The 13,597-nt window shown below is 43.1% G+C and overlaps 1 protein-coding gene across 7 annotated transcripts in view; it reads left to right on the top strand.

Moving 5' to 3' along the window:
* FBXL7 (F-box and leucine rich repeat protein 7) overlaps positions 1-13,597 on the top strand; it is a 373,947-nt gene that overhangs the window by 313,060 nt on the left and 47,290 nt on the right. The window contains exon 1 of one of the 7 annotated variants that reach the window (XM_039525492.1): positions 13,277-13,354. The exons of the other annotated variants lie outside the window; for them this stretch is intronic. The gene's annotated coding sequence lies outside the window, so the exon portion shown is untranslated. Of the gene's footprint in view, positions 1-13,276; positions 13,355-13,597 lie in introns of those variants that run through there. 7 annotated transcript variants of the gene reach the window in all.

Raw genomic sequence — 13,597 nt, forward strand, 5'->3', positions numbered from 1 at the left:
GAGGATTCCAGGGGCCCGGGGTCTTCGGCGGCGGGGGGCCCTTCCGTTCCGGGACCCACCGCCGAAGTGCCCCGAAGACCTGCGGCGGGAGCCCCCTGCCGCCGAATTACCGCCGAAGACCGGGCTGCACATCGGCGGCAGGTCCCGCTTCAGCGGTAATTCGCCAGTGGGGGGTCCTTCTGCCCTGGAGCAGAAGGACCCCCCACCAGCGAAGACCGGGAGCGAAGAAGCTCCTGCACCCTCTTGCCCCGCCCCCTCTGGGCGGCCCTGACCCTATCCACCCCCCCCCAGAACACCCACAATCCAACCCCCCCATTCCCTGCCCCCTGACCGCTCCCCCAACCTCTGCCCCCTCCCTGTGCCCTGACTGTCCCCAGGACTCCCTGCCCCTTAGCCAACCCCCCCGGCCCCAGCCTCTTACCCCCGGCTTCCTCCTCACCCGGAGCCTCAGCACGTCGCTGAACAGCCGCAGCGTGTTTCCGGCGGGGCCTGAGCTCTGTCCCGCTCAGAGCCGCGTGGGGAGGGGGCGGGGCTGTGAGCTCCACGCCGAGCTGAGGGAGCTGAGCTTAGCCTGGAGCTCGCAGCTCCACCCCCTCACCACGCAGCTCTGAGCGGGGCGGGGCTCAGGGGCCCCAGCGGAGACACGCTGCGGCGCTGTCTGAGGACGCCGCTTGATGCGCTAGGGCTCCAGGAGAGGGGCGGAGGCGGGAGCCTCAGCTGTTCTCTTGGGGGCCCCTGCAGAGCCCGGGGCCCGGGGCAAATTGCCCCCTTTGCCCCCCCCTCTGGGCGGCCCTGAGTACATGAGAGTTTTTCCAGAAATGGCTGGCAGAAGAGTATGGACCCTTGTATGTATGCATACTACAGTGTAGTAGGGAAGCCTAATCTCAAGGTGGAAGAATGGAGACCTGTGACCTGCTTGGTGAACTTACATGACAACAGTCTTGCCATTGCTAGAGTGACAGAACTTGGATCAAATTATTTTCTCAGTGACAGTAGTCTGAAACACTAAAGGAAGTCTGCTCTTTTCAGTGCAGTTATACCTGAAGTTCACTGTTGTATGAAAACAACATTTGGCCTTTTTAACTTTTTTAGGGGCTGAAGATTTTGATATTCTCAAATATGGGATCACAGAAGCAAAGATGTGCTTTTCTCTCCTAAGGCAAGTTTTTCTGGACAAAAAAAGGGAAGGCATCATTCCAATATTCTGCAGAACATAACATTTTTTATTGGCATTTTTTATTTTCTCTTTTTGGGAGACATGGAATGTTCTAAGACTCTACTGTAGAAATGGAATAAAAAATGAAAATGAAACACCTGATCTCTGTGATAGAATCTGATTAAAGGTTATTGGTCTTGTAAGAAACTTTACTATTTAACAGACCTATTAAACGTAAAATTGAATTTCATTGTAAAGTTTATATGATCAAGTTTATTAACATTGTCCTCCCTAGAGATGTTTGGATTTTGTATAACTGAAAAATATATGTTTGGCTAGCTAGGACAGTTATATGATATGGTCCTTTCCTTTCAGTGACATTTTTGCTAGGATCTGGAAGATTCTGATAGATCACATGTACTTTTCTTAGACCTGTCTTCAGCAAAACTCCCACAGACTTATGATTAGAGTAAAAATTGAATGAAGGCTTAAGAATTTGTCCCTTCTTTAATATAAAAAAAATGTATGCAAGAATGCTGCATTGTGTAAATGTAAACTTTCATCATTGGAAAATAATTGCAAGTATAAATATTGAGTTAGATTTCCAGATCAAAAAATGTTACCTTGGCATACAGTAGGTCTTGTGCAGATATCATAAATTCTCTTCTGGTTAATACGCATTTCCAGTAATTCCAGACTGTCAGGAAAAAGTCTTAATTCCCTGAAAACAAATAAGGACACAATGCAGCCCATGCTGTCTCAATTCCCAGCTGCTCAAGAGTTTCTTCAGTTCCATTTTATAGTCTCAGTTGTCTGTCTCAAAATTTTCCAGTATTGAAACTTGCAACTCCCATAAGTGCTAAACCACAGAATCTTTATGCTCTATATGCAAATAAAGACTCAACAAATAAAATACATTTTTTCTAAAGACAGGCAGAATCAAGTAATTTTTCTCACTTTATGGTGTTTTCATACCCTCAAATTGCACAGAAAATATTGTTTAAAAGTTTGAATAACTTAAACTTGAGTGATAAAGAAGCAAAACCATTTGTCCAATACAGTATAACTATATGAACTTAAACTATTGCAAAAGGTTACCTTGTACTAACCAAAACTACTGTTCAGCACCATCTAGTCATATTGAGAAGCACATATTAGAACCAAACTTCCAGAGTTTACACGATAAATGTGGAACATGGCCCTTTTTAGAAATTGGCAGCTACTTGACTTTGAATCCAGTAGTATGGGCTGTATATATTATTACTGGTTATATTATTCTTTCCATTTTTCTTTCAAGGTGAACTCAGGGTGAACATTTCTGTTTTCCTGACCACTTTATGGCTTGGCTTAACCTATGAAGTGGTTTGGTACACTGTTATCAATATTTTTAGTACCTGTAATTTTTCCAAGCAGTTACACAGTGCCTTGTTTATACTTTTCTCTGTTCATGATAGAAAAATACGAGGACTTACTACAAAGAGTGGCTAGTGATCTCCAAATATCCCTGGGAGAAAGTCCAAGAGCTACACCACCAACTGTTGGACATTCTGCTGCCTCAGGGCCAAAGTAAGGTGGCTCTCGCAGTTAACAAGGCCACAGTGGAACCGGCGAGATTGGTCTGGCACATCCCAGCATCCTGTACCCCCATATCAAAGAGGGGTGAGAAACACTATTTCATTCCAGCAAAGCAAGCTGAATTTCTGTTCTCCCACCCTGCTCCCAATCCCTGGTGGCACAGGCTGCCACGGAATGTAATAGGTCTTAATACCTAATGACTACCCCATCAGAGAAGGGATCCAAGAGACTCGACCACCCGGGGAGAAAAGTCTTGTCCTATGCGGGCTTGCAATTCCACATCACCAATTACCAGGCCCTGTTAGCCAAGAATGACTTTAATATCTACTCTAGGCTGGCGGCTTTCAGGACAAACTTTCCTCTGAGGACAGAGCCCAGTTCCTCTCCCTTCTAGAGGAGGGCAATCTGGTGGCAAAAACGGCTCTTGAGGCCACATTTGATGCAGCTAATACAGCATCCAGAAGCTTGGCCGCTGGTATTGTTATGAGGAGGGATTCGTGGCTGCAGTCCTCGGGCTTCTGCAGGGAGGTCCAGAATACTATCCAAGACCTTCCCTTTGACAAATCCAGCCTCTTTAACAAGAAGACTGGTGATTCTCTCCACTCATTAAGGACTCATGGTCTACCCTCCACTTCCTGGGGATCTACACCTCGGACGCAAGGAGAAAGTACTAGACGCAGACTTATAAATCAAGACCGCCGCCGCCTTCTCATCCATTCTACTACCAGCATCCTGCCAAGCCTCCCAGCTGGAGACAAAAGAATCAGGGGCTCCGCTTTTCAGCCCCCTCTACCACCATGATCACTACCCATTCTCAGCCCATGACTAGGAGCCATTTGTGACATTTTTGTCAAGACCCTCTCACCATCACTAGTGCCACCCTGCCCCTTCTTCTGTCACTTTTGGAGGCCATCTGACTCTATTTGCCTGCAGTTGAGAGCTAATCACAATGAACAGTTGAGTCTTGGACATTATCCATCAGGAATACTCCAGAGAGTTCATCTCCTTCCCTCCCTACAAACCCTCTTCCTGCCTCCCCTCTTCAGGAAACACTCACACAAAGTAATTCTTCAACATGAAGTGGAATCCCTATTATGTCGAGGGGCAATAGATTCTGGCCCGTCTCAGTATCAATGAAGGGGGTTCTATTCTCTGTATTTCCTGGTCCCCAAAAAAGATGGATGGTGGAGACCCATTCTGGATCTTCAGTATCTTCATGCAGAAGTCAAAAATCAGAATGTTCATACTGGCATCAATAATCCCGTCTCTTCAAGAAGGAATGTGGTTCACAGCTGTCAACCTGAAGGACACATATTTCTGTGTAGACATTCACCCTTCCCACAGGAGATTCCTACGGTTTATCATGGGCCAGGAACACTTCCAATTCCGGATCCTCCCCTTCACACTAGCGAGAGCATCCCCCAGCGTGTTTGTGTTTTCTCCATGGGGATGGCCCAGATGAGACATCAGAGCCACACAATTTTTCTCTATCTCGACAGTTGGCTCCTGAGAGGTTGATCTTGACAGGAGGTCAGGTCAGCTATTCAATATCTCATTCAAATCCTCACAGCCCTGGGGGACTGCAAGAACAGAGAAAAGTCTGCTTTATCCCCCTCAAGGACAATAAACTTTGAGGGCAATGTTGGACTTTGTTTGCACAAGAGCCTTCCTCCCTGCAGGAAGGTTTCAGATGATGCACCACCTAATTTATTTGATTTCCCACAGACCAAGGACTACAGTGAGATGTGTCTGTCACTGTTAGGCCATATACTTTACTGCATGTACTTTTTGGACACCCTTTCCCAGGCTTCATCTATGTTTCCTGCAGGCCTTGCTCAATTCAGTTTAGTCACCCAACAAAGACCACGTCAATTCCAGGGTGACTGACCCCACCAGGATCATCACCTCCTTCGCTTGGTGGTCAAACCCAGGCAAGGTGCAAGTGGGAGTTCCCTTCACCATTCCCAGTGCCACTGTTGTAACAGATGTGTCACTACTAGGATGGGGCCAACAGAGACTGCTTGTTAAAATCTTCGAACTCAGATGCATAGTGCACATGCATACCCATATGTGGAATACAGATAGGGACCATACATTTCAAAGAACCTCCAGTTACAATAAGTAACCTCCACGTCTTTCACTAGCCTTCAAAAACCTTTCTGTTAGTAGCAAGAAACGTTTTTTCCCCCAATTCAGGGTTGTTGGTTATCTCACCTTGCTGTCACAATTGACTTCAAAATGTATGTTTTAATCTTCATCTGAGTCTTCCAGTGTGTTTGTGTTTGATCTTTGAATTGCAGACAGGATATTCCTGTTGGCCTGTATTGAAAGTCAGGACATGGGATTTTTGTTCCTTGTTCTAATTCTGATTCAGTGAATGACCTTGTCCTAGGACAATTCACTTAAACTTTCTGAATGTCCGTTTCTCTGTCTGTAAAATGGAAGTAACATATCCACCTTTTGTAAAACACTTTGACATCTATGAATAAAAGGGGTTATATACAGCCAATGGTTAATGCATTTCTTGTACTCTGGGTTGTAAACTCTTTGAGGCAGGACTGTGGGCATGTTTGATTCTAGTGAAAACATGCAGGGATATAATTTAAGGCCTCTTTAAGTAATTATTTTCTTGCTGTGGCCAGTGAGGTGCATCAGTGAGTCTTTATCTGCAGTATTGTTCTGCTCTGTATTTCAAAAGGTGTAAAGTAAATCGTAGAGATGCTGTCATCCACATTTTAGGGAACCTTATATCTCTGGGCTCTTTCCAGTGTCCTAATTGTTTCCAGAGCATATCAGAACCATGGGAGAAACAGCAGAAACACTGAAATAAACTATGCATGAAAAGGAACCTCTTTTTTAAAATTGTCATTTATGGCTCAAAATATTACTTCCTTTCCCTCGGTGTTTTTACATCAGAAATCAGTTTTACTCTGCCCTCCTCTGACTGTGTCTGTGAAAACACTCTAAAAGGGTTTTCTTGTTTGTTTGTTTTTTCAGTTTTATGTAATTAGTATCCAGAGCACTGCTCTTAAAATGTTGTTTTTGTTGAGAGTAAGTTGCACATAATTGAAAAGGTGACCTTTCTGCACTGGTAAATCAGAGCTGCCTTTAAGGTCAGCATGAACAATTCACTGAATGCCTACTGCCAAGTAAACTTCACATAAACTGACTGCTCCCTTCCTGGGATTAAAACAGCTGACAGGACTGTGTTCCCTTGAATCTAGACACGTCTGTCTATTCTTAGATGACTTCATCCATAATAAGTTCCAAAGAACTCAGTTCCAAAGAAGTACTCACACTCATAGTAAAACAGCAAGTGTTACATTCCCCACCTTGCTTTCAGGAGCGCTCATTCAAGGTGTGTGGCCAGTTGATAATGTTATTACATATGTATTGGAAGACCTATTAAAATAAATGCATTTAGGCAAGATTTTTTTTGAGAGGGAGCAAAATATTTCCTTATTTACAAACAATATAGGGTCATAAGATCTTTCTGGAGCACTCTAGAGCTTAAGTTCTAGAAGGTTCCCTGGGTATTTATTATTTGTATTACATTATTGCCTAAAGGGCCCAAATGAGATCAGAGCCTCTTTGTGCCCGTTACTTAACTGCACAGAACAAGCAGTTAAACACACCCAGGGCAGTTAGGAACACAGAAGCCTCTAGGCAATGGTCTTACGTAGAGAGGTCTGGTAAGTAGCTTGGTGGCTGCTCTCACTACCAAACAGTAGCACCTGGAGCAAAGCATGAGGAAACTCTGCCAGGCCATGCAGCTACTCTGAAAACAGAGTCATTGCAGTAGCAAAAGAAATCTCTGTAGGAGACTGCTGCATTGGCCTTTTAATGAGGCATGCAAACTCCTCTGCACCTGGTGATGCCCAGTCTGATTCCTATGGAAGAACCAATTGGAGCTATGTGGAAATCTTACAGGAGCTGGTCTCCTGAGGTCAGTTTAAGATGGTTAAGTAACACTTCTAGGTTGAAGCAAGAGTATCCTTAAGTGTATCCTTAACACAAGTGCAGGATTGCACTGAAGCCACTGTGCCCTTGCCAAGGCCTATCCTTGTCCCTTCCCCCCATCCCCTCCCCATCCCCAGTACTAGTTCAGCATGGTTCAGGAAGGCCTATCACTTTCTCAAGCTGTCATAGGTTTATTCCCCACTTTGAACTTTAGCGTTCACAAGATGGGGACCTGCATAGGCTCCTCTAAACTAAAATCCTAGTTTAGATCTGGTACGCTGCCACCAACTAGAAATTCCAGTGTCTAGTACACTTCCTGTTCCCCCAAACTTTCCCTGGGGAACACAGATCCCAACTTCCTTGGATCTTAACACAAAGGGAAATAATCCATTCCCCCCCACCATTTTCCCCCTCCCCTTGTCCTTGGGAGAGATACCTTGATTCAAACTCCTTGAATCAAACAAAGAGGGATTCACTTTTCCCCCTCCCCTTCCCCTGAAAATCCAAACAAGGGAAGAAATCAATCAAGTTCTAAAAAGAAAAGATTTTATTAAAGAAAGAAAAAAGTACACTATCTCTGTATTACCAGGATGAAAAAATACAGGGTCTAACTTAGAAGCCTGGAGAGGCTTTTCCCCCTCTCCTCCTTCCTCAGAATAATCAAAGTAACAGCAAACAGAAATAAAGATATTTCTTCAGCAAACACACAATTGCAAATGTAGAAATCAATTATAAGACTAAACCGCCTTCTAATACTCACTATATTGAATAGAAGAAAATACTTCAGGAAACCTTGGAGAACTTGAATAATATGTCTGGCCTCTCTTAAATCCAAAGAGAGAACGGCAATCCAAACAAAGGACACAGACAAAGACTTCCCTCCACAGAGATTTGAAATTATCCTGTCCCTTGATTGGTCCTCTGGTCAGGTGTTCCTCAGGTTACTGAGCTTGTTAACCCTTTACAGGTAAAAGAGACCTTAACCCTTACTATCTGTTTATGACACAAGCATTTCCATGCAATCTGCAAAAGCCTCAGTTTCCAGGTGCTCAATAAACCCTGAGTTTTATAACTTTCTGTACCAGTCAGCCTGCAGTAGCCATCCCCAAAGATTATTTGTTCACCTAGGAATTGTCAGTTCCGAGTACTGGGCCACAGAATGAAGAGCAATACGAAAGCAGCTGGCTTTCAATAGTAAAACTGTGAAACTGGAAGAGACCAGGAAGTAAACACTAAAAGGATTTACAGATCTAGCATCCCCTTGAACCTAAAGGAGCTTGAACCTTTTGCTACTAAATATACTGCATTAGTTACATATCAATCACATTGTGCTGAAAATGAACAAGGATGCCAGTTATCTTATTGGACAGCAACACTCCCCTATCTTGTTGGGCTCTCTTTCTGCTGATCCCTTTTCTGTCCTGGGTCTATTCCAGATCTGTTTTTTTAAAATGTTCTTTTGGTAATTTTTGAAAGATTTTTTGTTTAGGGCGCCTTCCTGCAGGGGTTTTGTAAAATCTGTTTGTCGGATTATGAAGAATTCCTTGAATGCTTTTCAACTTTCCAGATTTTGGACTCTTACTTTCCAAATTCTCTAGAGCCATACTGTGGATCTGCATGCTGCACCGTATGTATAAAGGGATCCTTACTGAATGCATACAAGGCTCGTTGGTACAGCTTGTTGTTGGATTCTTACCCCCACCAGACTAGCTGGTACAGTTTGCATTTTATAAATCATCTTCTGAAACCACATAGCCTAAAAACTGTGGAGCTGCGTAAGGGTATCCACACTCTGCAGTCCAGCAGGACTATTCAAACTGATATCAATGGGAACAGTTCCAGGTTAGCCTCTGCAGCACAAAAGACCTACTGTGAGCCTGATCTGTGTCCAAGATGTATTCACATTATGCAAGTATTTCCTGTTCAAGATGACCATTAATCAAACCAGACAACTATTTTTACAGCAAAAGCTTTCTATAAAATCCATGTTTAGGGCCTGGCATAAAGTTACTTCATAAAAACAGTTGTTGATGGTAAAAGGTACATAAATAAATTGAGGAACAGGGACTAGATACACTGCTTCTGGAAAGTAGAATGGTATTTAATACTACTGTGATCTCCTCTGGATATTTTTCAGGGTTATTCTCTCCTCTTTTCCATTAAAACAAAACTGCACCCATTTAGCTTTGCTCTGTGATTTGAAAGTACAAAATAGCAAGAAGCAAAATGGGAACCTCTAGTATGATTTTCAGAGGTGCTGAGGACCTGCATTGCTAATCCAGTGTGGTCTGTTGGTGCTCAGCACCTCTGAAAATGAGTTCATGTGTTTCGATGTGATGTGTATGTCCCACAACAAGTGTCACAAACATCTACTTTACAAGATGTCACCGATCTCCCATAAATTCCAGAATGTTGGTCATGTATATATATATGTGTGGTATAGGTTTTAATTTAATTTACAAAAGACATCAAATACTTTCAGCTTAAAAATTAGAGTTCATTCTGGATTTCCTTTAAAATAAAAAAGTATAGTCTTCACTTAAGAGCACAGAGTGAGTGTCTCCTGGGTGACAGGCTGCAACCACACTACGAATAAAATGGCTACTGACTCTTGCACAAAGGCATTGGTTTACCTGACAATATTATGTCTCACTACACCCTAATTCTGAAATAGATTTCAGAGTTTACACATTACTCCTGGGGGAATTCTGTGCCAAACAATTACAAATTCTGCACCAAAAAATAACAAATTATTCAGACATTTTAAAATTCTGCATATTTTATTTGTCAGAATATCAATATAATATTGTGACAGGTTTCAGAGTGGTAGCCATGTTAGTCTGTATCAGCAAAAACAACGAGGAGTCCTTGTGGCACCTTAGAGATGAACTAATTTATTTGGGCATAAACTTTCGTGGGCTAGAGCCCACTTCATCAGATGCATGAAGTGAAAAATACAGGAGCAGGTATAAATACATGAAAGGATGGGGGTTGCTTTACCAAGTGTGAGGTCAGTCTAATGAGATAAATCAATTAACAGCAGGATACCAAAGGAGGAAAAATAAGTTTTGAAGTGGTAAGAGAGTGGCCCATTACAGACAGTTGACAAGAAGGTGTAAGTAACAGTAGGGAGAAATTAGTATTGGGGAAATTAAGTTTAGGTTTTGTAATGACCCAACCACTCCCAGTCTTTATTCAGGCCTAATCTGATGGTATCCAGTTTGCAAATTAATTCCAGTTCTGCAGTTTTATGTTGGAGTCTGTTTTTGAAGTTTTTTGTTGAAGAATTGCCACTTTCTGTTATTGAGTGACCAGAGAGATTGAAGTGTTCTCCTACTGGTTTTTGAATGTTATGATTCCTGATGTCAGATTTGTGTCCATTTATTCTTTTGTGTAGAAACTCTCCGGTTTGGCCAATGTACATGGCAGAGGGGCATTGCTGGCACATATCACATTGGTAGATGTGCAGGTGAACAAGCCCTGGATGGTGTGGCTGATGTGGTTAGGTCCTATGATGGTGTCCCTTGAATAGATACGGGGACAGAGTTGGCACTGGGGTTTGTAGCAGGATTTGGTTCCTGGGTTGGTGTTTTTGTTGTGTGGTGTGTAGTTGCTGGTGAGTATTTGTTTCAGATTGGGAGGAGCTGTCAGTAGGCAAGGACTGGCCTGTCTCCCAAGGTCTGTGAAAGTGAGGGATCATCCTTCAGGATAGCTTGTAGATCCTTGATGATGTAGAGGTTTTAGTTGGGGGCTGTAGGTGACGGCTAGTGACGTTCTGTTACTTTCTTTGTTGGGCCTGTCTTGTAATAGGTGACTTCTCGGTACCCTTCTGGCTCTGTCAATCTGTTTCTTCACTTCACTAGGTGGGTATTGCAGTTTTAGGAACACTTGATAGAGATTCTGTAGGTGTTTGTCTCTGTCCGAGGCATCAGAGCAAATGCGGTTGTATCTTAGGGCTTGGCTGTAGACAATGGATCGTGTGATGTGATCTTGATGAAAGTTGGAGGCATGTAGGTAAGTGTAGCGGTCAGTAGGTTTCCGGTATAGGGTGGTGTTTATGTGACCATTGCTTATTAGCACTGTAGTGTCTAGGAAGTGGACCTCTTGTGTGGTTGATGGTAGGGTGGAAATCGTTGAAATCTTGGTGGAATTCCTCAAGGGCCTCCTTCCCATGGGTCCAGATGATGAAGTTGTCATCAATGTAGCGCAAGTAGAGTAGGGGCATAAGGGGACGAGAGCTGAGGAAGCATTCTAAATCAGCCATAAAAATGTTGGCATACTGAGGGGCCATGCAGGTACCCATAGCAGTCCTGCTGACTTGAAGGTATAAATTGTCCCCAAATCTGAAATAGTTGTGGATGAGGATAAAGTTACAAAGTTCAGCCACCAGGTTTGCCGTGATGATATTGGAGATGTTATTCCTGATGGCTTATGTGGAATGTTGGTGTAGAGGGCTTCTACATCCATAGTGGCTAGGATGGTGTTTTCTGGAAGATAACCAAAGGATTGTAGTTTCCTCAGGAAGTCAGTGGTGTCTCAAAGATAGCTGGGAGTGCTGGTAGTGTAGAGCCTGAGGGGAGAGTCTACATAGCCAGGTAGCAGGTAGAATATCCCTGGTCGGGGCTCTAGGGGTGTGTCAGTGCAGATTTGTTCCTGTGCTTCTTTAGGGAGTTTCTTGAGCAGATGACCAAACCTACACTGGAACAAATCTACACTGACACACCCCTAGAGCCCCGACCAGGGGTATTCTACCTGCCATCCAAAATCCATAAACCAGAGCAGCCTCTTCTCTTCCCTATCACAGTTGGGGAGGGCTCGGAAGCAGCTTCTCTGTTCTAGCGCCACAGTGGCTTCTGGTGGAGAAAAGGCAGCAACTTTCTGGCAGAAGTTATTTTCTGCAGAAAAAAATATGCACGGCACAGTGGCATATGCAGTGGTGCAAAATTGCCCCAGGAGTAACACATAAGAAGTGCCTTTAACCAAGTTTGTTCTCATCATGCTGAGCAAATCAGGCACAGTTTTCCTTTAAATCTTCCTTCATTCTGTGTTTACATTCTTTGTCCCAATACTAACTGGAGATTCTCTGTCTATATCACAACTCTCATAATGCCAGCTAGTCATGTATTTCCTTGCATTTATAGATTGAACTATGCAATTCTGGTTTTAAAAACTTTTCCTTTTTCCAAGATGGCCACTCCACTACTCCTAATTTGTCCTCACTTCCCTTCTGAGACCCACTGCAGGATCATCTGCTTGTAAGTGTTGCAATGGGTCTCCTTTACAAGGGTATATATAGTGATGAGAACGTAGAACTTTCATCCACACTAACCAGAGCTACATGCATATGAAAGAGGAGAGACTAGCTCACACAGAATAGCAAAGCAAAGGTGCTGAGAAGGGTAACTCTAGTCTCTTAACTTCCCCAGCTGCTGAATTTGCCTTGTAAGTTTTCTTTTTCATGAAATTGAAGATTTAAGACTTAATCTGTGGGTCCCCTAAAGCAGAGGGCTTGGAATGCTAGTCCCTCTAAGGGAGAATGAACTGCACTCATAGAAGTAAATAGCCTATTGGCCACCAGCCACACAACTCTTCATACAAGTGCTTCAGGCTCCGAGTTGTAGAAATAATACTGCTGGTATCTAGGATCTTGTTTTTGCAATATGTAGTGGAAGTCTGTGTCTGTTAGACCAGGATTTGCATATTTTTATCCCTGGCTGCGAAGATTATCCAGAAAGACAGGCACAGTGGGTGATACATATCCCAGTAACTGCCTTTGGATGCATTTGCCACCGTGAGCGGTAACATACAGTAGAGCAACATTAGAGAGGCTTAGTTCTCCTTTTGAAAATGGGTTTTAATCCATCCCACCAAAAGTCTCATGCCCCCTTTATTCCATCCCTTCCTTCAATCCACTGCAAAATTAAATTTAAAGGGATACATTCCCAGTCATACAACTCTATCTCCAGACCTGTCCTGATCATGAGGACAAAACTATCACCACCAACCCAACCCTCAAATAAAAAGCATTCTGGTTTCTGTCATTCACTTTGCGCAGTTTTTAATGCAATATTTCCTAACAAAACGATCTCCTCTCTTAATGAACTTGGATAAAAAGGTTTAAAAATAAAACTCTTATGTATGCCTGACACACACATGCTCATCATAAAGAGACATTCCAGTTCTAATGAATGTTTATCATCCCCCAATAATGTTGAATATAATAGCGATTTCCTTGCATTAAGTGAACTTTGGCTGTAGCCCACCCTCAATTAAAAATCCAAACATTATTTTGTTTTGCTTTGGGCAAAAGAAGGAGGGGAAGCATTTATAATACAGGAGACAGACAAATAGCTTTTCTAAACAAACAGACTAATTGCTCTCATAAACGTAGGATACTCATAATTTAACAGCAACAGTTTATATACTTGAGAAGCCATATAAATAGGGCGGGCTGGTCAAGGTTATGGTTGCGTGCAATAAAAGGGCTGGACTCAACAAGGCCCTGAATTGTTTGGTTGTGTATTTTGTGAGCCTCCGCCAAGTTTACATTCTAGCTGACGTTTCGCTCCTTGTGTTTATAGCAGACAAAGGAGCTGGCTCTGGGAATTTCTCAAGAGGAAGTCATAGTGGCAGGCGTAGTTACGGAGAGACAAAAAGCAAAAGGTACAAACTGGCTTATGGAAGGGCAAATGTGGTGTTGCTATTATGTGTAACGTCTGATCTTCTGTGAGTGTCGTTCACACTTAAGGGTCATCCCTAAAATTATGTATAATGAATAGCAATACTTCGTACATGTCATTTTTTTGCTATAAATTACTGTTATATCTGCTATCTGCCAGTTGCCAGAGAGGTGTAATTTAGTGGTCTGGACACAGGGCTAGGAGCTTGAAACTCCTGACACTGACT

The sequence above is a fragment of the Mauremys reevesii genome, linkage group 2, assembly GCF_016161935.1.
Source record: "Mauremys reevesii isolate NIE-2019 linkage group 2, ASM1616193v1, whole genome shotgun sequence".
Taxonomy (NCBI): Eukaryota; Metazoa; Chordata; order Testudines; family Geoemydidae; genus Mauremys; species Mauremys reevesii.